The 26,230-nt window shown below is 40.3% G+C and overlaps 1 long non-coding RNA gene across 1 annotated transcript in view; it reads right to left on the minus strand.

Moving 5' to 3' along the window:
- LOC137772538 (uncharacterized) overlaps nucleotides 1-20,325 on the minus strand; it is a 32,216-nt gene extending 11,891 nt beyond the window's left edge. Inside the window, exons 1-2 of the long non-coding RNA XR_011075496.1 lie at nucleotides 20,200-20,325; nucleotides 5,798-5,947 (exon numbers count right to left, since the gene is read on the minus strand). This is a non-coding gene — a long non-coding RNA (uncharacterized lncRNA). The remainder of the gene's footprint in view (nucleotides 1-5,797; nucleotides 5,948-20,199) is intronic.
- Between the last annotated feature and the right edge of the window lie 5,905 nt (nucleotides 20,326-26,230).

Consider the following 26,230-nt stretch of genomic DNA (forward strand, 5'->3'; position numbering starts at 1 on the left):
AAGTTAGTCATCAAATCAGAAGAGAACAAAAGAGGAAGGGAAGAAAAAACACCTACAAAAACAAATCCAAAACAATTTACAAAATGACAGTAGGAACATACATATCGATAATTACCTTAAATGTAAACTGATTAAATGCTCTGACCAAAAGACATAGACTGGCTGAATGGATACAAAAACAAGACCGGTATATATACTGTCTATAAGAGACCCACTTCAGATCTAGAGACACATACAGACTGAAAGTGAGGTGATGGAAAATGGTATTCCATGCAACTGGAAATCAAAAGAAAGCTGGAGTAGCAATTCTCATATCAGACAAAATAGACTTTAAAATGAAGATGGTTACAAGAAACAAAGGACACTACATAATGATCAATGATCAATCCAAGAAGAAGATATATCAATTGTAAATATAAATGCACCCAACATAGGAGCATCCCAGTCGAATACTAACAGCCATAAAAGGAGAAATTGACAGTAACGCAATAACAGTGGGGGATGTTAACACCCCACTTTGATCAATGGACAGATCATCCAGACAGAAGATCAATAAGAAACACAGATCTTAAATGACACATTAGACCAGATAGACTTAATAGACATTTATAGGGCATTCCATCCGAAAGCAGCAGAATACATATTCTTCTCAAGTGCACATGGAACATTCTCCAGGAATGATCACATGCTGGCCCACAAAGTGAGCCTCAGTAAATTTAAGAAAACTGAAATCATATCAAGCATTTTTTCCAACCACAATGCTCTGAGATTAGAAATCAACTACAAGAAAAAAAAAAAAAACTAAAAACACAAACACGTGGAGGCTAAACAATATGCTACTAAACAACCGATGGTTCACTGAAGAAATCAAAGAGGAAATCAAAAAATACCTAGAGAAAAAGGATAATGAAAGCATGACATTCCAAAACCTATAGGATGTGGCAAAAGCAGTTCTGAGAGGGAAGTTTATAGCAATACAATCTTACCTCAGGAAACCAGAAAAATCACAAGTAAACAACCTAACCTTATACCTAAAGCAACTAGAGAAAGAAGAACAAAACCCAAAGTGAATAAAAAGAAAGAAAGAAATAAAGATCAGAGCAGAAATAAATAGAAATGAAGAAAACAACAGAAAAGATCAATGAAACTAAAAGCTGGTTCTTTGAAAAGATAAACAAAATTGATAAACCTTTTGCTAGACTAATCAGGAAAAAAGGGGAGAGGGCTCAAATCAATAAAATTAGGAATGAAAAAGGAGAAGTTACAATGGACACCACACGTACACACTGGTACATTTAAAATAGATAACCAACAAGGATCTACTGTACAGCACTCAGTATTCTGTGATAACCTAAATGGAAAAAGAATTAGAAAAAGAATAGGTACATGTATATGTATAACCAAATCACTTTGCTGTACACCTGAAACTAACACAACATTGTTAATCAACTATACTCCAATATAAAATAAAAATAAAAAAACATGGTTCCAAAAGCTACCATTATAATAAGTTCTTTCATGATTAAAAAAAAAAAGAGGACAAAATCGGAGGACTAACACCTCTGGACTTCTAGACTTAAATATAAAGAAACAGTGATCAAGATATTATGGATTGGTGAAAGAGTATACAAAAAACAAATGGAACAAAAGAGAGAGCCCAGAAGAAGAGCCACATAAAGATAGTCAACTGAACTTTGAAAAATGAGCAAAGGCAATAGAATGGAGCAAGATGGTTTTTTGAAGAAATGGTGCTGGAACAATTGGACATCCACATGAGAAAAAATGAATCTAGATACAGTGTTGCATCCTTCACAAAAATTAACTTAAAATGGATCATAGACCAGAATGTAAAATGCAAAACTAGAAGACTCTTTGAAGAACACTGGAGAAACCTAGATGACCTGGGGTATGGCAATGATATTTGAGAGATAACTCCAAAGACATGATCCATGAAAGAAAGAATAGATACACTGGACTACATTAGTAGCAACGTAAAATTTCTCCTCTGCAAGAGAAGTTGTGAAGAAAATGAAAAGACAAGGCACAGATTGGGGAAAACATTTGCAGAATCTGATAAAAGGCTGTTGTCATAAATATCCAAAGAACGTTTAAAACTCAACAACAACAACAAAAAAGACAAACCCTATTAAAATTGGGCCAAAGACCTTAACAGACATCTCAATAAAGATATACAGTGGCAAATAAGCATATGAAAAGATGTTCCACATCATATGTCATTAGGAAAATATGAATTAAAGCAACAATGAGACGGGGACTTCTCTGGTGGTCCAGTGGTTAAGAATCCGCCTTCCAATGCAGGGGACTTGGGTTCGATCCCTGATTGGGGAACTAAGATCCCACGTGCTGCGGGGCTACTAAGCTCACAACTGCAACTACTGAGCCCGCATGCTCTGGAGCCCACATGCCACAACTAGAGAGAAGCCCGCACACCACAACGAAGAGCCCACACGCCACAGTGAAGGATCCCGTATGCTGCAACGAAGATCCTGTGTGCTGCAACTAAGACCTCACGCAGCCAAATAAATAAATAAATATTTTAAAAAAAAAGTGGGCTTCCCTGGTGGCGCAGTGGTTGAGAATCTGCCTGCTAATGTGGGAGACACGGGTTCAAGCCCTGGTCTGGGAAGATCCCACATGCCGCGGAGCAACTAGGCCCGTGAGCCACAACTACTGAGCCTGCGCGTCTGGAGCCTGTGCTCCACAACAAGAGAGGCCACGAAAATGAGAGGCCCGTGCACCGCGATGAAGAGTGGCCCCCGCTTGCCGCAACTAGAGAAAGCCCTCGCACAGAAATGAAGACCCAACACAGCCAAAAATAAATAAATAAATAAATTAATTAAAAAAAAAAAAAAAGAAAAACTCATAGCTAACATCTTAAAAGAAAAAAAAAAAGCAACGAGATACTAGTATACAGGCATACTTCCGAAATATTGCACGTTTCGTTCCAGACCACGGTAAAGCTAGTCACATGATTTTTTTTGGTTTCCCGGTGTATATAAAACTTATGGGGACTTCCCTGGTGGCGCAGTGGTTAAGAATCCACCTGCCAACGCAGGGGGCACAGGTTAGAGCCCTGGTCCAGGAAGATCCCACGTTCCGCGGAGCAACTAAGCCCGTGTGCCACAACTACTGAGCCTGTGCTCTAGAGCCCACGCACCACGACTACTGAAGCCGGCGTGCTCTAGGGCCCACATGCTGCAACTCCTGAGCCTGCGTGCTGCAACTACTGAAGCCTGTGCACCTAGAGCCCAGGATCTGCAACAAGAGAAGCCAACACAATGAGAAGAAGCCTGCACGGTGCAACAGAGAATAGCCCCTGCTTGCTGCAACTGGAGAAAGTCCACGCGCAGCAACGAAGACCCAATGCAGCCAAAACAAAACAAAAACAAATTTATGTTTACACTATACCATAGTCTATTAGGTGTGCAATAGCATTATGTCTAAAAAATCAATGTACATAGCTTAATTAAAAAATATTGCTAAAAAATGCTAAATATCATCTGATTCTTTAGGAAGTCATAATCTTTTTCCTGGTGGATGGTCTTGTCTTGATGTTGATGGCTGCTGATTGATCAGGATGGTGGCTGCTCAGGTTGGGGTGGCTGTGGCAATTTCTTAAAATAAGAAAACAACAAAGTTTGCTATACTGATTGATTCTTCCTTTCACGAATGATTTCTCAGTAGCATACAGTGTTGTTTGATAGCACTTTACCCACAGTAGAACTTATTTCAAAATTGGAGTCAATCTTCTTAAACCCTGCCTCCTCTTTAACAAGTAAGTTTACACAATATTCTAAGTCCTTTGTTGCTATTTCAGCAATTAGTTAAGTTTGCTCTTTTATCTGGGCCCAGTTTGTGGCACCCCAGAATATTTACAATAGTAACATCAAAGATCACTGATCAAAGATCACCATAACAAATATAATAGCAATGAAAAAGTTTGAAATATTGCGAGGATTATCAAAATTTGACACAGAGATATGAAGTGAGCAAAAGCTGTTGGAAAAATGGTGCTGATAGACTTGTTTGATGCAGGGTTGCCACAAACCTACGGTTTGTAAAATACATAGTATCTGGGAAGCACAATAAAATGAAGTGCAATAAAATGAGGTATGCCTGTACACCTATCAGAAAGGCCAAAATCCAGATCACTGAAAACACCAAATGCTGGCAAGGAGTGGATCAAAAAGAACTCTCATGTATTGCTGCAAGTAATTCAAAATGGTAAAGCCACAGTGGAAGATAGTTGGTTGATTTTAACAAAACTAAAGAGAGTTTTACCATACAAAGAGCAATTGTGCTCTCCCTTGACACTCAAATGATTTGAAAATTTATGTCCTCACAAAAACCTGCACACAGATATTTATATTAGCTTTATTCATAATTTCGAAAGCATGGAAGAGGCCAAGATGTTCTTCAGTAGGTGAATGGATAAATAAACTGTGGTACATCTAGACAATGAAATATTATTCAGTTCTAAGAAGAACTGAAAAGAAAGAAATGAAATAAAAGGAAATGAGAAGACATGGAGGAAACTTAATGCATATTACTTAGTGTAAAAAGTCAGACTGAAAAGGCTACATACTATATGATTTGAAGTGTATAGCATTCTGGAAAAGACAAAACTATGGGGATAGCAGAAAGATGAGTGGTTGCCAGGGGGTAGATGGAGGAATGGATGAGTAAGCGGAGCACAGGGGATTTTTAGGGCAATGAAACTATTCTGTATATTTTAAGGTTAGTTACATTTCATTAGACATTTTTTCAAATCTCGTAGAATGGCCAAGACCAAGAGTGAATCCCAATGTAAACTATGTACTTTGGGTGATGTTGATATGTCAATGTAGGTTCATCAATTGTAACAAATGTACCACTTTGGTGGGGGATATTGATCATGGGAGAGACCACGCACGTGTGGGTGCAGGAGATAATATGGGAAATCTCTGTACCTTCTGCTCAATTTTGCATAAACTTAGAACAGCTTTAAAAATTATTTATTAAAAAAAACAATTTACAAAATTACTTGATGAAATTAACAATCCACAATTACTTTAGAATGCTTAGTAAGTTTTTTAGTACCTGATAAAGCACACTAGCAAAAAATTAGTAAATATAAACAGCACTTGAACAATATTATTAACAACCCAACCTAATGTCCACATGTAGAACACTGCTCACAACATTGTTGTCATTGTGTTTCTAATGGTTTGTAGAAAATCCTTAAGCTGGGCACAAAGGAATTGCTCATCTGGGCAGGGGACAGCCACGTGTTTGGGGATTGTTGGTGGATAGTTGAGGAGAGAGGAGAAGAAAGTTGAATACCTGGGGTGAAGGCATGAAGATATGCATTTGGAGAGCCAATCTAGTCATCAGCCTAGGACAGAGATGTGCTCTTCACCAGCCAGAACTCCCCATGAAGGTGGATCAAAACAGGGTGTCCCAAATTGCACTCATCACTTGATTTCTAAACCTCTTCTTCCTTTTGTTTTCCCATCACACTCATCCTATTCTAATTTTTCTAGTGTCTCAATCATCTTTGACTTCTTTCTCTATCTTCCTACAATCAGACATCATATTCTCAAAATTTCCCATCCAATTTAAACCCATGAATATATCATAGACTTTGTGCCAGGTGTTTTGCTAGAAAGTGGGGTTACAGGCATGAATAAGACACAGTCAGAGAGGGTCCTGCATCAGTCTAGAGGAAGGAGAAACAGAAGAGTAGTCTAGGAGGTGGAATAAAGAATGCTGTAATTGGAGCTCCCCTAATACTCACTTGATGACTTCATTTCTTCATTCTCTGAAGAATGCAGAAGCTCCATCCACCTTCCTTTCTTGCACTCTCACTTATCCTTTCTTGCACACCTTGCATCTGTCTTGTTCGCCTGGTTGTTACACAGCAGCCTCCAAACATGCTCAGGTATTCCTATTCAAAATAGATGAGGCCTGATTTTATCTCCTCATTCACTGTAATTTTTCTTCACTATAATATTTCTAAAAAGTTGAAACATTATCTTAGTAAATATGACTATATGATGGCTAAATGAACTAATGAACATTCACTGTCCTATTTCTTCATAAGTTAACATTGTGCCATATGTCTTCTATTTCTATCTTCTCTAAAACTGCTTTTCACAATCCTGTCCTTCAAGCTCTAGTTACCAAGTTAAATAACCTTTTCTTGGTATGCTGTCTTCATCTTACTGATCATTAAGACCAGTGAAACCCTTTTGTACTTTCTTGTGTTTATCATCATCTAGGCTAGTCTGATACACTTAAGTATCATAGACCAGAGTTAGCAAAAATAAAACAAAGATGTTCAAACATTTATTTCACAGTGTTTACCAAGACTTAACTTGTGCTAGGTAGTGTTTTAGGTATATGGATTGTCTGCTGAATAAGAGAGACATGGTACTTGCTCATACAGGGTAGGGTAGACAGAAAATTCCCACATAAATAAATAAGTACACAAGATAATTTGCCTGTGATTCAAGCTATGAAGGAAGTGAAAAGAGTGATTTCACTGAGAGCAACTTCAGAGGGAACGTGGCCACTTTGGATTAAGTGGTTAGGGAATGCCTTTTTGAGAAATTGACACTGGAATCATGTCATAGTTCTGGTGCTGATCATGGAAGTATTTGAGGCTTTTCTTGGTTGTTTCTCTTGTTTCTGTTAGAGATTGTATGGTTATGGTGCCCACTTTCTATCTGTGATCCAGTTCTTTCACTTTGGACCTGTTGTTGGTATTTGGTCTTATTGGATTAACTGCTATGTGTAGGAATATTGCTCACTCTAGTTAGAGATTCATTTTCAATTCTGGCTTCAGACTTCTATCCAGATTCCCCTTTAGGGCTATATATATCCCCCAGTTAGAATGAGGGTATGGTAATATGGGCATATTTGTTTTCTGGACAACTTATTTCTTAGTTTTCCATCTATAATTTTTCATTTCTTGCTGGGCATCTACTATATATCAGGCATAGGTAATCCTATTTAATCACCTGTATCAGTTTGCTCTTGAATCTGTTACCTATTCTATACCCACATGGCTTTTGGGTCCTCATCTTTCTGCTCTGGTGTATTCAATAATTTTTTTCTCTCTTTTATTTCCTTTTCCACATTGCATCCAGAGTCATCCTACTGACATCCAAATTTAAATTATTTATTGCCTTGTTTACAAAACTTTGAAAACTCTACATTGCCTTGTGATAAAATTAAAATGACTTACCCTGACATTCAACAATTTAACAACAATCATACTCTAAAGTTCCTTTCACAACCACTCCTTTTCCTTTTCCTAGTACTTACCCCACTCTCTCCCTTAGAAGTCACATTCTGCCATCTTCCTTCATTTTTATGGCATTTCTAGACTCTAAATATTACATTACATGAGCCTTTCTCCACCTTTTCTACCATGGGCTCTATATTCCTTCTGCCCTAGTTCAAGTTTATCCTTATTTATGAACCCTTCCTTTTCTCTTCTAGGTTGAGTTAGTAGCTTTCTTTTCTGTGCTATCAGTAGTACCTTGTGCTTATATATATATTACATAGATTTTCTAACTGTTCATTAATTATCTGTTTAGATCATGTACTTTCTTTCTTCTCATATTTGTAGCTGTTATGGACCAATGACCATGTCAAATATGTATTTCATCCTTAACAAGTCTTCAGTCTATCCTTGTGTCTCTGTTTTAATCTCGGCTTCTTTTGACTTTTTTATCACTGTTTCTTTTTCAGTCTCTGTGTCAGTTTTTATACCTCTTTCTCTTCCATTTCCCTTCCTTCTCAACCACTTGACTGCTTCAGGCCAAGGTCCCATTTTCAGGTCACTCCAGAGATATGTGGATATAAAGTGGATTCTTTCCTTGAGTCTCTTAGAGTTATGGCTCACAGCTTTTAGTCGAGGCTTTTGCTTCCTGTGTGGCAGAGGGCCTGATTTTAAAGTAAGGCCTCGAAGTAAAAAAAAATGGTTTCACCTTGTTTTAACATTTGTTATTATCTTGTTAAGGCTCAAGGACCTTTAATTATGTGTTTAATAATGACTTAAATTTAAAAATTATCATACAAAGAGGACTCCTGTTTATAAAATTGGTTGTTTTATGTCTGTATGTGCCCCTGGGTGGGGCATCACACATATAATCCCTGGAAATCACTGTGCTGTCAGGGTCACCCCCTCCTTCTCTCTTACCCAGTGCTGTGAAAAGGCTTTCAGTTTTATTTCTTTGTTTCTCTCATTTTTCAGAAACAATACTTTTTTTCCCCTTTAAAGTCAGTAGTGCTTCAGCAAGGGTAGAAAAGTTTTCCTCATAAGGAAATGTTGCAATGTATTATAGATTTTGTCTTGATTTCATTTTTGCAACAGAATTTTAATTTTATCTTACTAATTTTCTTTTAAGTTCCTGGAAATAAACATTTTTGCTTGGTAAGTATGTTTTTACATACTATGACCCTAATTATAACTATAATTATGCATGTCTAACATTATAATAAAGCCTACAACATTTTTGTGCTTGTATTTTCTTCCACAAAAGATTGGTTTAGGGTATCATTTAACATTTATCATATAGCAACAGTGCAGTCTTTTATCACTTTGCCTGCTAAAAAGTGCCTAAAATCTTTAGAAGCTCTGATAACTGAGAGAGTGGGTGAGGGTCAATATTCTGTGAGAAGCTATCATCAAGATCAGAAATGGTTTAGCTGCAAAAGGGGAAAATAGTTGATAACAGAAAAGAATCCAAGAGCATTTTTAGAAAGGAATAAATCTCCATCATGGGTCACCTCATCTTGGCTGGGTTGGGGGACCTTTCCTACAGACACCCTCTCAGTGCTTTCTCAGAGATCTCTGTAAACCTCTGTTATGCCTTTAGTGACCATATATTTCATGATATGCTGGAACTAGCCTATACTGGCTCATGAGAACCAAATGTTAATTGCTCAGGAATTTTGTTAGGCAGTTATTAAGCACAGCCATTATGAAAGATAAATTATATGGGAGTCACGTCAGCAAGTAGGAAGGGATAAATATCTCCAAGGCTCATCATTTTGCTGATACAATGAATAAGCAAGAGATGAACCATCAGAATCAACTTTGCTGAAACTCTGGAAAATGAAAAAGGTTTATAGCTACCAAATGAGTGCTGAAGAAAAGGGCAACTTAATAATGGTAGGGGAAAAACACACAGTAGAGTCACGAAAAACAGAAAGAAAGAAATTTAAGCATACTACAAAAGAAAACCATCAAACCACAAAACGGAAACAAAAATAAGAAGAAATGAACAAAGAAGAACTACAAACACAAGTGGTAAACAAGTTTTAAAATGGCAATAAGTGCATACCTATTGGTAATTACTTTAAATGTCAATGGACTAAATGCTCTGATCAAAAGACAGTGTGACAGATTGGATAAAAAAACAAGAACTACAAGAGACTCACTGCAGGGTGAAAGACACACACAGAAAGTGAGGGGATGTATAAAGATATTTCATGCAAGTAGAAATGACAAGAAAGCAGGGGTAGTAATACTCATATCAGACAAAATAAAATCCATAAAGAAAAACAAAGAAGGACATTATATAATGATAAAAAGAATGGTAGGGGAATGTTGTGTCATTTTTACTTGTCTTTGGACCATCCCATCCCCAGCTTGACAGAGGTCGTGAAGATATCATTGCATATCTTCAATGTGAGACCCTGGTCCCTGCTTCCAAAGGGAGAAGAGCTGACCTTGTTCTCAAAGAATTGTGTTTGTCTGTTTGGAGCTCTCTGGGGGCTATCTGAAGGACAAATAAAAGGCAGTTTTGTTTTTGTTTCTCCTAGCAGAGAACTTCTTCAGGGCCGAAAAGCAGTCAAGTGGAGGGCATTTCTTGCAAACAAGAAAGGTTAATGAACAATCCCTACTGTCTGGGGGAAGATATTAAGGTTCGGACAAATAATAGACATGCTGTAAACCTGGGAGGAAAGTCTGGTGAGAGATTTTGTGTGAAGTAGAACATTAAAAAACTCCCTTTGTATAGCAGTTTAGAAAGTCATGTGCAAACTCTGGGCAGAATATATGCTCAGAAAATTCCTGAGAGACTAAAGCTTTTACCTCTAACTGATCCTTAGGCTCAGGGTAAGCAGAAAGGCTAATGCAGAGTTGTAAAGGGCTTTTGTAGGCATTGGAGGAATGAACCAATATGCAAAGTTTTTATTTTCTTTACCCCTCCGGGTATTCAAGAAAATCTCTATCAACATATGAGCTGACTCTAAGCTAAAGGAATGCACTTCAGAGACCACACACCACAAATACAGTCTTTACAGAAAAAAGTAGGAAAGTACTAAAGAACAAAACTCATAGCAACCAATGAAAACAATCCCTGAGCATGAAGAAGAATATGATTTCCAGAGTTATCCCCTTATAATAGTCAAAAGGTACAGTTTTCCACAGAAAAATTTAAAAGCATACAAAGAAACAAGGAAATAAGGCCCATTCATAGAAAAATGAACAGACACTGTCTATGAGGAATCAAGTCATAGGATTTAATTCTCCTAGCCTCTGCTCACTTGTCTGATTCCCAAGCTGTTCCCTTGGTTTTAGGTACTGTAACCTGAAAATGGCTTGCCTTTTGGTTGGTGTCCAGTTGAAAGACACACCAAGCCAAAGCATGGGAGAAGGAAGGGTTTATTACCTCCAGCAAGTAAGGAGAACACTGGGGATCTTTCCTAAAGCAGTGTCTCCCGAAAAGCAAAATTGGGGAAGTTTTAAGCTAATGGTACATGCATATTCATGAAGGGTATTGGGAGATTGACAGAGCCCAAGCTTTAGTTGATTGAAGTCATGAGGGTCAGAAAAGGTCAACATCATCATCCCTTAGGTTCCAGTTGATCTAGTGGTTGAGCTCTTCAGGCTAATCTTTACCATTGTAAGAGAACTGGGAGTCTTTACAACTGGTATATTATCTTTGCTATTGTTACTTCTCTTGCTTGATAACAGTCATTGATTTCTGCATTCTTTTGTTCCCTTAAGATCATTAATTACCGAGACCTGTCAAGGGCAAGCATTGTGGCCAGGCTTAGATCACAAAATGGCTTAGGTCAAAAATGGCTTCTCTTCTGTCAAGAAGCCATGCTTGGTTCTCTTTTCCCAGGGAACCCTTACCCTATCTGCTTACAGTACCACTTCTAGGTACTAAAATCTGTGTTATTTTTATATTGTTTATAATAGATTACCACAAACTTAGTATATCTAAAACAACACACATGTTACATCACAGTTTCTGTCAGGAGTCTGGCATGGCTTAGCTGGGTCCTCTCTCAAGGTATCAAAAGGCAACAATCCAGGTGTTGACTCAACTGTATGCTCATCTAGAGTCTCAATTGGAGAAAAGCTGCTTTCAAGCTTATACATGTTGGCAGAATTCGTCTCCTTGGGGTTGTAGGACCAAGGTCCCATTTTCTTCCTGGCTCTCATTTGGGGCTGCTCTCAGCTCCTAAAGACTGTCCACAGTTCCTTGCCACATGGCCATCTCCATAAGCCCTCTCTCAACATGGCAGCTTACTTCTCAAGCCAGTAGGAGGGAAAAGTATCTCACCTTAAAAAAGGCTCAGTCTCTCTTTAAGGGCTTTCACCTGATAAAGTCAAGCCTCCCCCACCCCACCCCCGATTATCCTCTGGTTAACATAAAATCAACTGGTGTGTGACCTTGATGCATCTGAAAAATTCCGTCAACTTTGTCATAGGTTTGAAGAAAGGGGAGGGCATTACACAGGGCTTGAATCATGGCGCTACCCTCATATTTGTGCCAAGTGACAAACTATGTAAAGTGCTTAGCACAGTATTTGACCTATACTAAGGGCTCAATAAATGTTAACTCCTCCTATCTTTTAATTTTTTTGAAGCCCCTGTGGAACCACAATCTCAGTGCCCAGAGGGATTGGGACTCAATGAGGTAAATCCCACTGAGGGGGAGGAGGACCTAAAGGAGTTCGCCACCACCAAGCCAAGGGAGAATCTGATTCTACTAGTGATAACAGCATGCCTCACAGCTTAGGAAAATCTGGAGAGGGGAGCTGTTAGTGGGGACTTGAAGAACTAAATCAGAGAAATTAGAGGGAATACATATGCAGATTAGGTTCCAGGGAATTTTTCAGTGTGACAAGGTGGAGTGCCAGAAGGAATTAAGAGAGAAGCATAGCCCTAAACAGTGTATCCCATCCAAATGTGTAGGTGTGGCTGTTACCTGGAGATACATATAACCTTCAACACATCCTTTATCGCTCCTAATCTGACATCTAGTTGGTAGGAGAGACTTGGGGTTTAAATGGCTCGGGAATTGTAACTGGGCTATTCTGTACATGGAATTCATTTGGTGCCTACGCCTATTCCAGGTGGTAGAGGCAAATTTGCAGAGATGATTTCTAGTTAAGATCGGCCTAGGAACCAAAGTAAGCAGACAACTGGCAGGTGTAGCAGGGGAAAAAAACCCCAAGAAACAAAAACCCCCCAAAAATGAAGAGACAAAGTCTGCTTGAATTGGATGAAAAAGGCCAGAGGACCAGAGAATCCTATAGGACTGGGAAGGAAAACGTAGGAAAAAGAGAAGCTCCCAATATACAGGAGCACTCATCTCTAGGAGACCATGAAAACTGAAAGTAGTATGGTAGACCAGCCACTCCAGGGAGCATAAATATAGGACTGTGATGACCACATATCAAGTTACAATAAAGATTGAAAAGCTTACATTGGGGAATGAAAGAAATGATCAAGACAGAAAGGCCTAAATTAAGTCCATGCCTTTTTTTTTTTTTAACTTAAAACTACATACCACAGCTGTCATCAGGGACACTGATCCAGTAGGTTAACTTTGGGAGGTAGTTTTCCATCTCCTGTTACTTCTGCCATGAGATAATAGGAGATATTAGCTATGGAAGTTGCTGCAACATGGAGAATGACTTTCATCATTTTGTTGTAGACTGAAAGTTAAGCGAGATGCAGTGTCTCTTTTCTGCTAATGTTTTAGCAATTTCTTTAAATTTTTTTTTAATTAATTAATTAATTTATTTTTGGCTGTGTTGGATCTTCGTTTCTGTGTGAGGGCTTTCTCCAGTTGCGGCGAGTGGGGGCCACTCTTCATCGCGGTGCGCGGGCTTCTCACTGTCGCGGCCTCCATTGCGGAGCACAGGCTCCAGACGCGCAGGCTCAGTAGTTGTGGCTCACGGGCCTAGCCGCTCCGCGGCATGTGGGATCTTACCAGACCAGGGCTCGAACCTGTGTCCCCTGCATTGGCAGGCAGACTCTCAATCACTGCGCCACCAGGGAAGCTCGTTCTGTTATTTTCTTGTCTCAAAATGGGGTTACCCTTCCCTCTAGAAGATGTGAGAAATTGTGACCCAAAGAAGGCCTCTTCTGCCTTTGAAATTCCATAGCTATTGACCTCCAGATCGGTTAGGAAGGAACCAAAAAGGTAGGACAGAAGCTGAAGTTGCTTTTTCTAAGACTTAGGATTAAGCCTACTGACCTGGAATTCTCATGGGTGTCAGTTCAAGGGCACAGATTAAAGGCACATAAGGAGGAGGGTAGACTCCTCAATGATGATTGTCTCCACTGGACTATCTGGAGATAGTTCAGATCTGGCACTGGGAGCTAGGGAGTCATTGTGTCCTGTTACACTGTCAGGCTCTTCTCATTCTGGACTCCACATGAGTAAGCTCTATTGGGCACTGGGTAGGAGCTGAATGTGTCAGAAGACATTCTGTAAGATGACCTTCCATGAAGGGAGCTGGCAGACTATTGATACATCCTCACATTAGGAGATGATCTACCAGTGATTTGGGAGCATTGGTTTATACCCAACCAGTGGACACAACCTTTGATCACCAAGCAGAATGGTACAAGTAAAATTTTATATTGACTAGAGAAAGTGTAATGTGGAAATCAATCCATATATTTAGTCCTTGCTAAAGTTGTAGTCCCTGGTATTTATGAAGTCTGATAAGATGATTTCTTCTGAAGAATAATGCAACACCCTTTATTAGGTGTAGGTAGGTCCCAACACACTAGTATTTTCCTCAGGAAGAAGTCATGTTTACAGTTAAGGAGTGTACCAGAATCCCCTTTTCCCATCCCAGGCTAGAGTGTCTGGGAAGAAATCCTTTAAAGTCACATAGAAAGTCAACTTTGTCAGTTCCAGCAAGGATCTATTAACAGTCACAGACTTACATCCTTGTTCAAGACCATGTTTTGTCTTTTCACTGACTTATTCTCTAAGAAAAGTACATATAAAATAGTGTGTATATCTGAGCATTGTGTATAAGGCACTTGTTCTGATGGTTTCCAAAGTCAACAAGCCGTTCTTTGTAGCTTTGTGTGCCTCAGAGCTGATGGTGGGGTTGTATAAATGAGAAAGAGGTAGAGACATGAGTGGTAGGAAGAAGGATGAGCAGAAGCAAGAAAATGTTCCTTAGTTCTCATCAGCTTTACTGTTGCTTACAGAAGAGGACTTGTGTGCTGGAGATAGATTATTTGCCTGTACTTTACTGTGCTGGAAAGATTTTGACAATGGTTTCTACTTGTAGCTTATAGTTTGGTCTATTTGAATACCAAGTAATGGGCCTAGATTTAAAGAAGGCAGGGATCTAGTCAAAGCAAGGCAAAACTTTCAGCGAATTAATGGGGGTGTTGAGGATTGAAATGTCCTCACTCGTCTTACTGATTGAACTGGACTTGGTTTTAAACTGATTTAGAATTTAAAGTATGAGTTAATATTTCAAAGTGGTTGTTCTCAGTCTTTATTTTGCATAATGATAACTAGAGGACATATTAAAAACGTGGATTCCCAGCTGCACTCACAGAGAATCTGACATGGAATGTCTAGCTTATTGCTCAGGAACTATCATTTTTTATAAACAATCCAACTTTCACTTTATAAACACTGCTAAGTTTTCAGTCACATTTTGAAAAAACACTATTCTAAGGAGACATTTTTAGTGGAGAAAAGGTGAGAGTGTAAAAAAAAAAATTGCCCTTCCTGTTGCCCTGGACATGAAGATAACTCACTTGAGACTTTTTGCTTCCTAGTTTTCAACTGAAGTATTCTTTCCCTTTCAGTATTTGAATGAATACACCTGAAGGTTCAACTACTTTGCTAGAATGTTCAACTGAGGGGCTTTTCAGAATTTAGCTTCAAAGGATAAAGAAATGAAAAGGGCTGTAAAGAGCTAGAAAGGAGACATGTAGGCTAGATCCAGAAGTGCTGCCAACATGGGACTGACTGTAATATGGTTTCCAGAGGAGGGATCAGAAAGAATATTGGAGAAATATTATCAAAGAAACAATAGAAGAACATATCTCAGAGCTGCATGTGACCTGATTGTTTCTAAAGAAAATATACATCAAATGTTGTACAGGGTGGCACAGTGGTGGCACAGTGGTTAGGAATCCACCTGCCAATGCAGGGGACACGGGTTTGAGCCCTGGTCCGGGAAGATCCCACATGCCACGGGGCAACAACTCAGCCCGTGAGCCACAACTACTGAGTCTGCGCTCTAGAGCCCGCAAACCACAACTACTGAAGCCCGTGTGCCACAACTACTGAAGCCTGTGTGCCTAGAGCCTGTGCTCCGCAACAAGAGAAGCCACCGCAATGAGAAGCCCTCACACTGCAACAAAGAGTAGCCCCTGCTCGCTGCAACTAGAGAAAGCCCGCGCGCAGCAACAAAAGACCCAATGCAGACAAAAAGTAAATAAATAAATAAATAAAATAAATCTTAAAAAAAAAGTTGTACAGAAATAATATTCCTCATGATATTAATAATAATAACTCTGTTTATATATGTCCTCAAAATGCTCTATTTTCTTTCTTTTTTCTTTTTCTTTTTTAATTGAAGTATAGTTGATTTACAATGTTGTGTTAGTTTCAGATGTACAGCAAAGTGATTCACTTATATATGTGTCTATGCTTTTTCACATTCTATCTCCTTATAAGTTATTGCAAAATACCGAGTATAGTCCCCTGTGCTATACAGTAGGTCCTTGTTGGTTATCTATTTTATTTATTTATGTATTTTTAAAAATAAATTTCTTTATTCATTTTTAGCTGCGTTGGGTCTTCGTTGCCGCATGCGGCCTTTCTCTGGTTGTGGCGAGCTGGAGCTACTCTTCGTCGTGGTGCGTGGGCTTCTCATTGTGGTGGCTTCTCTTGTTGCAGAGCATAGGCTCTAGGCATGCGGACTTCAGTAGTTGTGGCTCACGGGCTCTAGAGTGCAGGCTCACTAGTTGTGGCTCACAGGCTTAGTTGCTCCGTGGCATGTGAGATCTTCCCGGACCAGGGATCGAACGCGTGTCCCCCGCATTGGCAGGCAGATTCCTAGCTGCTGCGCCACCAGGGAAGTCCCTTATTTTATATATAGTAGTGTGTATATATTAATCCCAAACTCCTAATTTATCACCCCCACCTTTTCCCTTGGTAACCATGGTTTGTTTTCTATGTCTGTGGGTGTATTTCTGTTTTGTATTGATATATAAGTTCATTTGTATCTTTTTTTTAGATTCCACTTACAAGCGATATCACATGGTATTGTCTTTGTCTGGCTTACGTCACTTAGTATAATAATCTCTAGTTCCATTCATGTTGCTGCAAATGGCATTATTTCATTATCTTTTATGGCTGAGTAATATACATATATCTATCTATCTATTTATCTGTCTATCTCACATCTTCTTTATCCATTCATCTGTGGATGGACATTTAGGTTCCTTCCATGTCCTGGCTATTGTAAATAGTGCTGCTATTTACGTTGGGGTGCATGTATCTTTTTGAATTAGAGTCTTCTATGGATATGTGCCCAGGAATGGGAGTACTGGATCATATGGTAACTCTATTTTTAGTTTTTTAAGGAGCCTCCATACTGTTCTCCATAGTGGCTGCACCAATTTGCATTCCCACCAACAGTGTAGGAGGGTTCCTTTCTTTCCACACCCTCTGGTGGGCAGGACCATGTCTAAGGGCATGTGTAGAGGCAGCTGTGGACTCAGGAAGTCTTTACAGCCTGTCTGTCGATGGGTGGGGCTGTGTTCTGTCCTGTTGATTGTTTAGCCTGAGGCATTCCAGCACTGGAGCCTACAGGCTTTTGGGTGGGGCCAGGTCTTGGTGCCAAAATATTAGCCTCCAGGAGATCTCATACAAATGAATACTACCCAATACTTCTGCTACCAGTGTCCTTGTCCCCAGACTGAGGCACTGCAGTCCCCGCCTCTGCAGGAGACCCTCCAAGAGCAGCAGGTAGGTCTGGCTCAGGCTCCTGTGAAGTCACTGCTTTTGTCCTTGGTCCCGGTGTGCACAAGACCTTGTGTGCACTCTCCAAGAGTGGAGTCTCTGTTTCCCCAAGTCCTGTGGAGCTGCCCCGCTGGCCTTCAAAGCCAAATGCTCTGGGGGCTCCTCCTCCCGATGCCAGACCCACAGGCTGTGAAGGCTGACATGGGGCTCAGAACTCTCACTCCTGTGGGAGAACTCCTGCGATATAATTATTCTCGGTTTGGGGGGGGGGTGTATGGGACTTGATTAGATCACGAGTTTGCCCCTCCTACTGTCTCATTGGGTTCCTTCTTTATGTCTTCGGATGTAGAATATCTTTTTAGGTAGGTCCCAGTCTTTTTTATTGATGGTTGTTCAGCAGTTGTGATTTTTGGTGTGCTCCTGTGAGTAGGTGAGCTCAAGGTCCCTTCTACTCTGCCATCTTGTCCAGGAAGCCCAGAAATATTGAAACAGGAGGGAAGGAGTCAGGGCACAACCTTTGAAAGAATGATATAGCCCGAGGACATGACATAAACTGATTAGAACCAAGTGGGTCCAAGATGGTGGACAAGTCGACTTCCACTAGAACTTGAGCCTCAGTATACGCTCACATCAGCAAGCTAAGTGACACACCCACAGGCGCCATGACAGTTCCAAGACCAACCATAAGGATCAAAAAGTGGGTGGTGGCCCAATTCCTAGAAATTCCCTCCCCTTCCTAAAATGGCTGGAATACTCCTCCCACTCATTAGCCTATGAAATTACCCACCCCTATAAAAACTGACAACCCCATACCCTGGTGCCTTTCTCACATTCTGAGATGGCCCATACTCTGTGCAGTGTGTTTCTCCCAAGGCCACTCTCACCTTCTGAGATGGCCCACACTCTGTGCAGTGTGTTTCTCTCTAAATAAATCCACTTCTTACCTATCACTTTGTCTCTCACTGAATTCTTTCTGTGATGAGACATCAAGAACCTAAGCTTCATTAAATGCTGAAACCAGGCACGTGATCTCAGTTGGAAAACTGTGGGTTTTCGCCAGGTTCGAGTCTTGGCCATGTGGGTTCAAGTCCCAATCTTGGTTTTGGCCCAGTTCGAGTGCCAGCCGTGTGGGTTCAAGTCCAAGTCTGGGTTTTGGCTGGGTTCGAGTCCCAGCACGTGGGTTCAAGTCCTAATCTGAGGTGCACGGTTTCAATATTATTACACTCTTAGAATAAAGGGTAAACAGTTTAAAGGTTAAACAAATCAACAAATTGTGTTATTTACACATATGTTATAATTGGTTTATTGTATCATCATATTACTTGGCCCTGGCATTCAAGACCTCTTGTCTGGCAACAGTCAACGTAATTCCTTTTAAAACTACTCTTTTTCTTTTTCTTACCTTCTAGTTCACTTTCTTCCCGTAGAAACTACACTCTGTCATCTTTCCTCAAGCTCTTAGTTTTCTTAACTCTGTTTTTTGAGGGAGAGCAGAATACACCACTGCATGATGTGTCACTTTATCATGGGGATTGTTTTGGCAGAATGCACTTAAGACTCAGCAGCCTTAGGAAAAGCTTTTTACCTCTCCCTTATCTGCCTAAAAGAATTTATGTAGAGATCCTCTACCAGAAAGAGAGCTATTACCAGAGATATCTTTTTATATCAGAAAGACTTATCTGCATGGCATTGAAAACACTTGTTTGCCAAACATTTGCTCTTCTCATCTTCTGGTCTATTGTCTTCCTCCCCATTGAAGCACCACATCCCTACCCCCTCTTTCTTAGGATGTTTTTTATAAGGCTAGATTGTCTGACTGCTTTTGAGTCTTCATGTTTTGGTGGGCTCCCATAGATATATAATTAAATTTTTTTCTCTTATTAATCTCTCTTATATCAATTCAATTATCAGACAAGCCAAATAATCTAGAAGGGAAGAAGGGAAATTTTTTCCTCCCCTATAATATTATATTACATGAATGCTTCCCAGTATGCTATACTCCTACCCAATTCAAGTTTCTCCTTATTTGTGAAGCCTTCCATTATCTTGCAGGTTGAGTTAGTACTTCTCTTCTCTGTGTTTACCGTACCACCTGTTACTTACATGAATCATAATAACAGTGTTAAACTTTTCCTGAGTCCTTTACTCCTGGAAAGCAGTGATGGTTAAAGGAATCCATTCATCCTTTTGTATTCTGAAAAACAGCTTGCCTCAAAGAACCACCATATAACTTAGATAAGACTCACCCATGTCTCCCTTTTTTACTTACAGTGAGGCAGACACAGACCCTTTAAATTCCCATTCTTTGCCTCATAAAAGATTAGCTGAGCTGTTTTTCCCCCACTGTTCAGTTGAAAAGTGCTTGAAACTAAACATTAGTTAAGCTTATCTCCTTTCTGCAGTCCCGCGAACTTTGACCCACCCTCCTCCTGACCCAGCATACAACTCTTCCTTAATGATCCCTCCTAAGAATAAAACATACCCTGAGTATCCCACTTCTACTATACTGTGTTCTTGTTGACTCTTTCCCATAAAAGAAAATTCCTTTCTGCCTGGCCTTTGAGATGCTTGCAGCTTTATGTTTGGATTGTTTTCTCTATTACAATAGTCTCTTTCCCCTTATTGCAATAATTCTTTCAAATAAAGTCTCTTTTAACCTAAATCTAGGTTTATTTTTATTTGACAATAGAAATTACCAAATTGTTTAATTGTTTCAATAATGTACTCCCTTTCCCCCAGATTTGGAGCAGTTTATTGGAGCAATGAGAATGTTAGATTCATATTTGTGTTCTTAGCATGCCTTAATCTGCCTGTGTCTCTGGCTGTTCCCGTGCCTATTTTCATCAATTCCTGTTTCTATTTTAGTCTCTGAGTATGTTGTTGTATCTCTCTGTCTACCCCATTTCTCTCCTTTTCCTTCACCTACCTATTTCCTTGAGGCCAAGTTCCTGTCTTCAGGTTGCTCCAACGATATTAGAGAGAAAGTAGAGTAGATTCCTTCCCTGAGTCTGGTAGTTTGCTAACTGAATCTTCAGCCTAGACTTCAGCTCCCTCTGTGGTAAAAGGGCCTTATTTTATCCTCCAAACAGGAAGTGAAAAACTGGTTTCACTTTTGTTTTGGTTTTTATCTTTTAAAAAATTCAGCTGATTTAAAGGAATACTGGCTTGCTTGCTTGCTTATTTATTTATTATTTATATATTGTGTTTGCTGGGTGTTAATATTACTGTGGATAGAAGACTAATGTGTGTGCGTATCAATGATGAGATGGGGTAAGCACCAGGTAATGAACATAGGAGAACAGGAAAGGGAAAGAATTGGGGAGGAGATGTGGGCACATTAGAGTTTTTCCTCTACGAAATGGCTTTAACTGCTTTATTGTTCTAGTTCCTAAGTCACCCAAGGACAAAGAGAAGCATGCTCCCAGTGCTAATTAAACTTGTTATTTTTTTATTTCCCATAAAAGACCTTTTTTTCTTGAATTAACTGTTGTCGACTAAAAAAAAAAAATTACAACCTAAAAGTTGAGAGTTATGTTTTATTTGGCGGATAAAACTGAGGACTTAAGCCCGGGACGCAATGTCTTCGATAACTCTAAGGGGCTGCTCTGGAGAGGTAAGGGAGGAGCCAGGATATATAGGAGTTTTTGCAACAAAGACCATGTAGTTGAAACATCAAGATTACTGTTAATTAAAGAAAAACCAGACATCTCAAGTTAATGAATTTTGTGTTTTTCTACGTATGGGAAGATTCAAGAGTCTGGGCTCACTGAAATAATATCTTTGATATGCACCTTAACTGTCTAGGGCCAGTATCCTGCTTTTCTCCATCCTGAATCCCTTCAGAGTGCACAGTTGGGGGTGGCTGCAGTGGCTACTGGCTGGATGGTCACAACATTCTTTGTTTACTGTGGCAACATTCTTTGTCCACAGACCTATACTGAGCTCTTCTGTGCTGTGTTCTCAGAATACTTAATTCCACTCTTATAATGCTCCTATCACAATGTGCTGCACTGTAGCTATTGCTTGTCTATATTATTTCTCCCATCCCCCAAACCTCATACATCCCACCTCCCTGTGCTCCTCCCAGGTGCGGGGGAGATCTGTCTTTATTTATTTTTGGCTGTGCTGGGTCTTCGTTGATGCGTGCGGGCTTTTCTCTAGTTGCGGCGTGCGGGGCTACTCTTCGTTGCAGTGTGCAAGCTTCTCATTGCAGTGGCTTCTCTTTGTTGGAAAGCATGGGCTCTAGGCTTGCGGGCTTCAGTAGTTGTGGCACGAGGGCTCAGTAGTTGTGGCTTGCAGGCTCAGTAGTTGTGGCACACGGGCTTAGTTGCTCTGTGGCATGTGGGCTCTTCCTGGGCCAGGGCTTGAACCCGTGTCTCCTGTGTTGGCAGGTGGATTCTTAACCATTGAGCCACCAGGGAAGTCCTGGGGGGATCTGTCTTATTTATCTTTATATTCCTAGTTCCAGACATAGTGCATAAAATATATAGATGAACAAAATGTGTGATGATTGAATAAGGAGATTAGCATATCTGTCTCAGGTTGTTTCCTCAGTTATATTTGAGGATATTAATAGGTATTTCAGTGAGTTAACATGAGACACCAGGAAGGTATGAGGAGGGCTGGCATGGTGTCCTTCCAACAAGGCTTACCTTTTTCTTTTCCCTCAAAGTAGGAGCCTAGGTGTTTTCAATTATGAAGTTTCAATGTCCGAGACAGGTTTTGTTAGGGATAGAGTAGGATAATTAAACAGCTAGTTCACAAATCCCACAAGGGGATCGTAGATAGAGAGGGAGCTTTGGGAGACCACCATAAGTCAGTTATCACTCAGGAAAACAATCAGAGCATCTTGAAACCAGGCAACAATCTGAACATCTTGAAACCGAGCATGCCTGCTTAGCAATAAAAGCGAAACACATACCTCAAAACAATAAGGCAATAGTGAAGAAATGAGACCTACATCCTGCTGGTTACAGTCGGCAAGTTAATGACTCTTAGGATATGCTCCCCTACACATCCCAAGACAGGGAATGTAGGGGAAAGGTGATTATAAAGTTCCTTTGATTATAAAGTTGTAGCCCACTTAGCTCTCAGGGCAGCACTCTCTTGCCTGCCCGTTTGTATCTCTCACAAGCATCCTATGCTAATAAACTCTCTTTTCTGTTGCTCTGCCCGTCACTGAATTCTTTCTGTGCCAAGGCAAAAGAACGGTATGCTTTACTGAGTCCCAAAACCTGTTTTGCGGCTTCAGTTTGAGTCCATGATCCAGTAGTTAGTAGCTATATTTACTTAAGTCTTGGGTGTGGGGGACCAACCACTTAAGTAAGGAGAAGCAGCTGAGTGGTGGAATGAATTTGTGCCCGTCACACTATATACCTCACATAACATTAATGAGGATAAAATGAGATAGGTTAATCTCACCCAGTGCTTGGCCTGAAACAGATATTCTAATATGAATTCTTTTCTCCCCAGCACATAATTTGTTTGAAGATCAAATCTTTCAGAACAAGAGACATCAAGTGGAGGGTCTTCAGCTGCAGTGTTCCTTTCAGTGTTTAATTTGAACCTGAGTATTTCTATATGAGTGGATTTTTTGTTTTTGTTTTTTTTACATTCTTATGCTGGGCCTTGTATCAGTGCCTGTCTCTTCTCTATTGCTATGCTGTGGATCTAGAGATCATAGAGTCTGTGTCTGACCACCTCAGATTCTCTCACAGTGTGAGAACACTTTCTGTATATGGTAAGATTTCAGGAAATGTATAAATTAATTAAGGGGTTAAAGCAATCCCATGGGCTCAAAATCAGATTCACAAACAAGTTTATTTCACCACATAGCTGCTTCCTGTTACTCAGGTCAACTCCCAATGCTGAGAACAGACTTTTGGTTTCATTTCTCAGTCTTATGTCAAGTCCCCAGAATGTTTGTTTTTAATGTAAATGTTTGTTAAGTGATTAGTAAATGTTTTTTGTAAAATGTTTTCTCTTTGCTTTCCTGTTTCCTTTTTTAACTGCCAGTTTCCTAATTTAAGTTCTCTTTGAAAAATTCAAGACTTATTCTGAATAAACTGAGGGAAAAGGAATTCATCCAGATCTCTGCAGTGATAGTACAGAGAGCCAGTGACCCATCCAGGGTTCCATCCAGGACTGGAACTAGGGTGAGGCAAGAGAGAAGCCTAGGGCACAAAGGAAGTTGAGAGTGAGGGAGTGTTTAAATTTTGTAGTCTGGGTATCTAACTTGCTTCACCTGAATTTCAGCCCTACTTTCAGTTTCAACTGAAAATCCTGAGGAGTGGGCCACTCCATCTCTATCCATTGATTACAGAGACGAGGGCAGCTGAGATCACTGAGTTTCTCCTGCCTGACATTTCCCCTGATCCTTTCCTTTCAAGTGGCTCATCTTTAGCTAAGAGAAAATGTCTTTTATGGGACTCTGTTAGCTTCTTCTGAAATCTGGTGGGAGACACTTGCCAACAAAGAAAGGGTGGGGGAGGACAATATTTCTCCTCGTCCGGTCTTCGTTCTTTTGGCTGCCAACTAATTTAAATGCCATGAGACAATAACAGGAGAAAATCAAAGTTAGTACATAGGTATGAAGAATTAACATAATCATGAGGAATTCCAGAGACAATAAGGCAAGATGAGGTATATTTATATATCATACTGTACTAAGGAGAAGGAGGTAGGGGACTGGAACTTCAAAGGGAAGTAAGGCAATTCACAGGAAGACGAAGAGTTAATTTTTGTTAAGTAAATGTTTGCTGGGCCATCTAGAGACAGTGGGACACAGAGAGGACTTGGATCAAACCTGCCTTGCTAAGTTCCTCCCTGTCTACCATGCCTAGTTCATAGTATACTATAGCTCTTTATGGTGATAGCTCCTTCCTAGAACAGATCATCTATCTTAAATTCTTTCAGGCAGTTAGGGAGGTGTTCAGAAGTTCTTCCTGAGTCTTTTGGGCCTTGCTTGTTTTCAGTTTAAAGTAATCTTCATGTGAGAGGGGCACATCTTGGGGCAACCTACCCTGAACCCTGCAAAAAGAGGAGGAGAAGAATAAGAAAAATCAGATATCCCAGGTGTTTTAGTATAAATCCAGTCTTCCTTGGTTTCAGCACCAGATGCATGGGGGTTTTACCTCTCACCAAGCAATTCTGCAACACCAGCCGGTTGTCCTACATTTTAACTCAATTCTGACACTTATCTACCTGGATATAGTGCCACATTCCACAGGGTAAGGGCTCAGTCCCATGAGACTGCCCCCAGATTCAGATGCCATTTGCAAGTAGTAGGTTCACAGGTTACCCGCAAATTCTAACTTGGCTACAAATTGGAACCTACCACAACTCCCCACCCTTGGTTTTGATTAATTTGCTAAAGCAGCTCACAGAACTCAGGGAACACTCACTAATGTTTAGCAGTTTTTTAGAAGTATATGATAAAGATAAACAGTCAGATGAAGAGATACATAGGATGAGGTCTGGGTGGGTTCTGAGTGCAGGAGCTTCCCCATAGAGTTCGTGTATATCACCCTCGAAGGTATATGTGTTCACCAACCTGGAAGCTCTCCAAACCCCAGGCTATTGGGATTTCATGGAGGCTTTCTCACATAGGCGTTATCTATTATTAACTCCATTTCCAATCTCTCTCCCCTCTCTGAAGAATGATGGGGTGGGAGGGGCTGAAAATACCAAACTTTTAACCATGGCTTTGTCTTTCTGGTGACCAGCCCACACCCAGGAGCCATCCAGGGGCCCACCCAGAGTTGCCTCATGAGAACAAAAGATGCTCCTGCCACTCTTATAACTTGGGAGTTTATAAGGGTTTGAGGAACCCCGTGTCAGGAACTGGGACAAAGATCAAATATACATTTCTTATTATAAATCACAATATCACACCAGGGTAAGACACAGAGGCATCGGATCCTGCCTTCAGTGGACTTCTCTCCCTACCTCTCAGGGCAGTGCCCAGCTGCAGCCAGTAGGGCTTTGCTTGCCAGAGGAGGTAGAAAGGAAGAGCATCCTCTGCTTCTCCTGTGAACACTGAGTTTTTCCTATTTCTGCTGTCTGATCATACCTCCATCCTAGTCACTTCAGAAAACATGAAGTTCTGAGGAAATTATCGCGTGGCATTACTGTCACAGATGACAGGGATATGAAAATTTGGGCTAATTTGTCCAGTTAAGAGAGAGCTATTGTCATTAGTCCCCTAAAGTGATGTATTTACATGGAAAGTGGACTTAGACTCTTTTCTCACTACTTTCTAACTGTGTGATCTTGGGTTACTCATTTCATCTTTCAGTTTTTCATCTTACCACTTTTTATTGTCTTGATCAAAGGAGATAATTTCAGGGCCTAACTTGAAGTAGGGACTCAAAAAATTAATTCTTTCCATCTCTTCTTTCGACTTAAGTCTTGCTTAACGGACCCTCTAGTGTAAATTCCATCTCAGCCTCATGTAGGAATGCAAAACAGAAGATGGAATTCAAGGAAGCTTCCTTCACTAAGCCAAGGGGAAAACCTCTTATACGTTTCTAGACATTATGACATTTCCTATAATTGATGGTATTGAGTACTTTAGGATCCAGGGTAAACATCCACCAATAAAGATCTGGAAGTGTCAATGGAGAGAATTCGTAGTGGATGGGGATTTAGGGTGGCCCCCATTGTAGAGGATCCTGAGGAATCTTCAGCATGGCCAGGTAGAGTATAAAGGGCAATCAAGTCAGAAGCTTAACTCAAAGAGTGGCCACCAGGGAAGTGGTAGGGATGGACTTAGGGAAGAGCTTCCAGTAATATGGCAGCAATTGTGGACTTTGCTGACTCTGCTGGGGATTCAACTGCATTCTGGTACCACTAGTGAATATTGAGAGCATTAGAAGAGATTGCTAATCACTAATGGTACCCCTGGGGTTTGGGGTCATATTTGAGGGGGAAATTTGCTTGCCAGAGGAGGGGAAAGA

The sequence above is a fragment of the Eschrichtius robustus genome, chromosome 11 (genome assembly GCF_028021215.1).
Source record: "Eschrichtius robustus isolate mEscRob2 chromosome 11, mEscRob2.pri, whole genome shotgun sequence".
NCBI lineage: Eukaryota > Metazoa > Chordata > Mammalia > Artiodactyla > Eschrichtiidae > Eschrichtius > Eschrichtius robustus.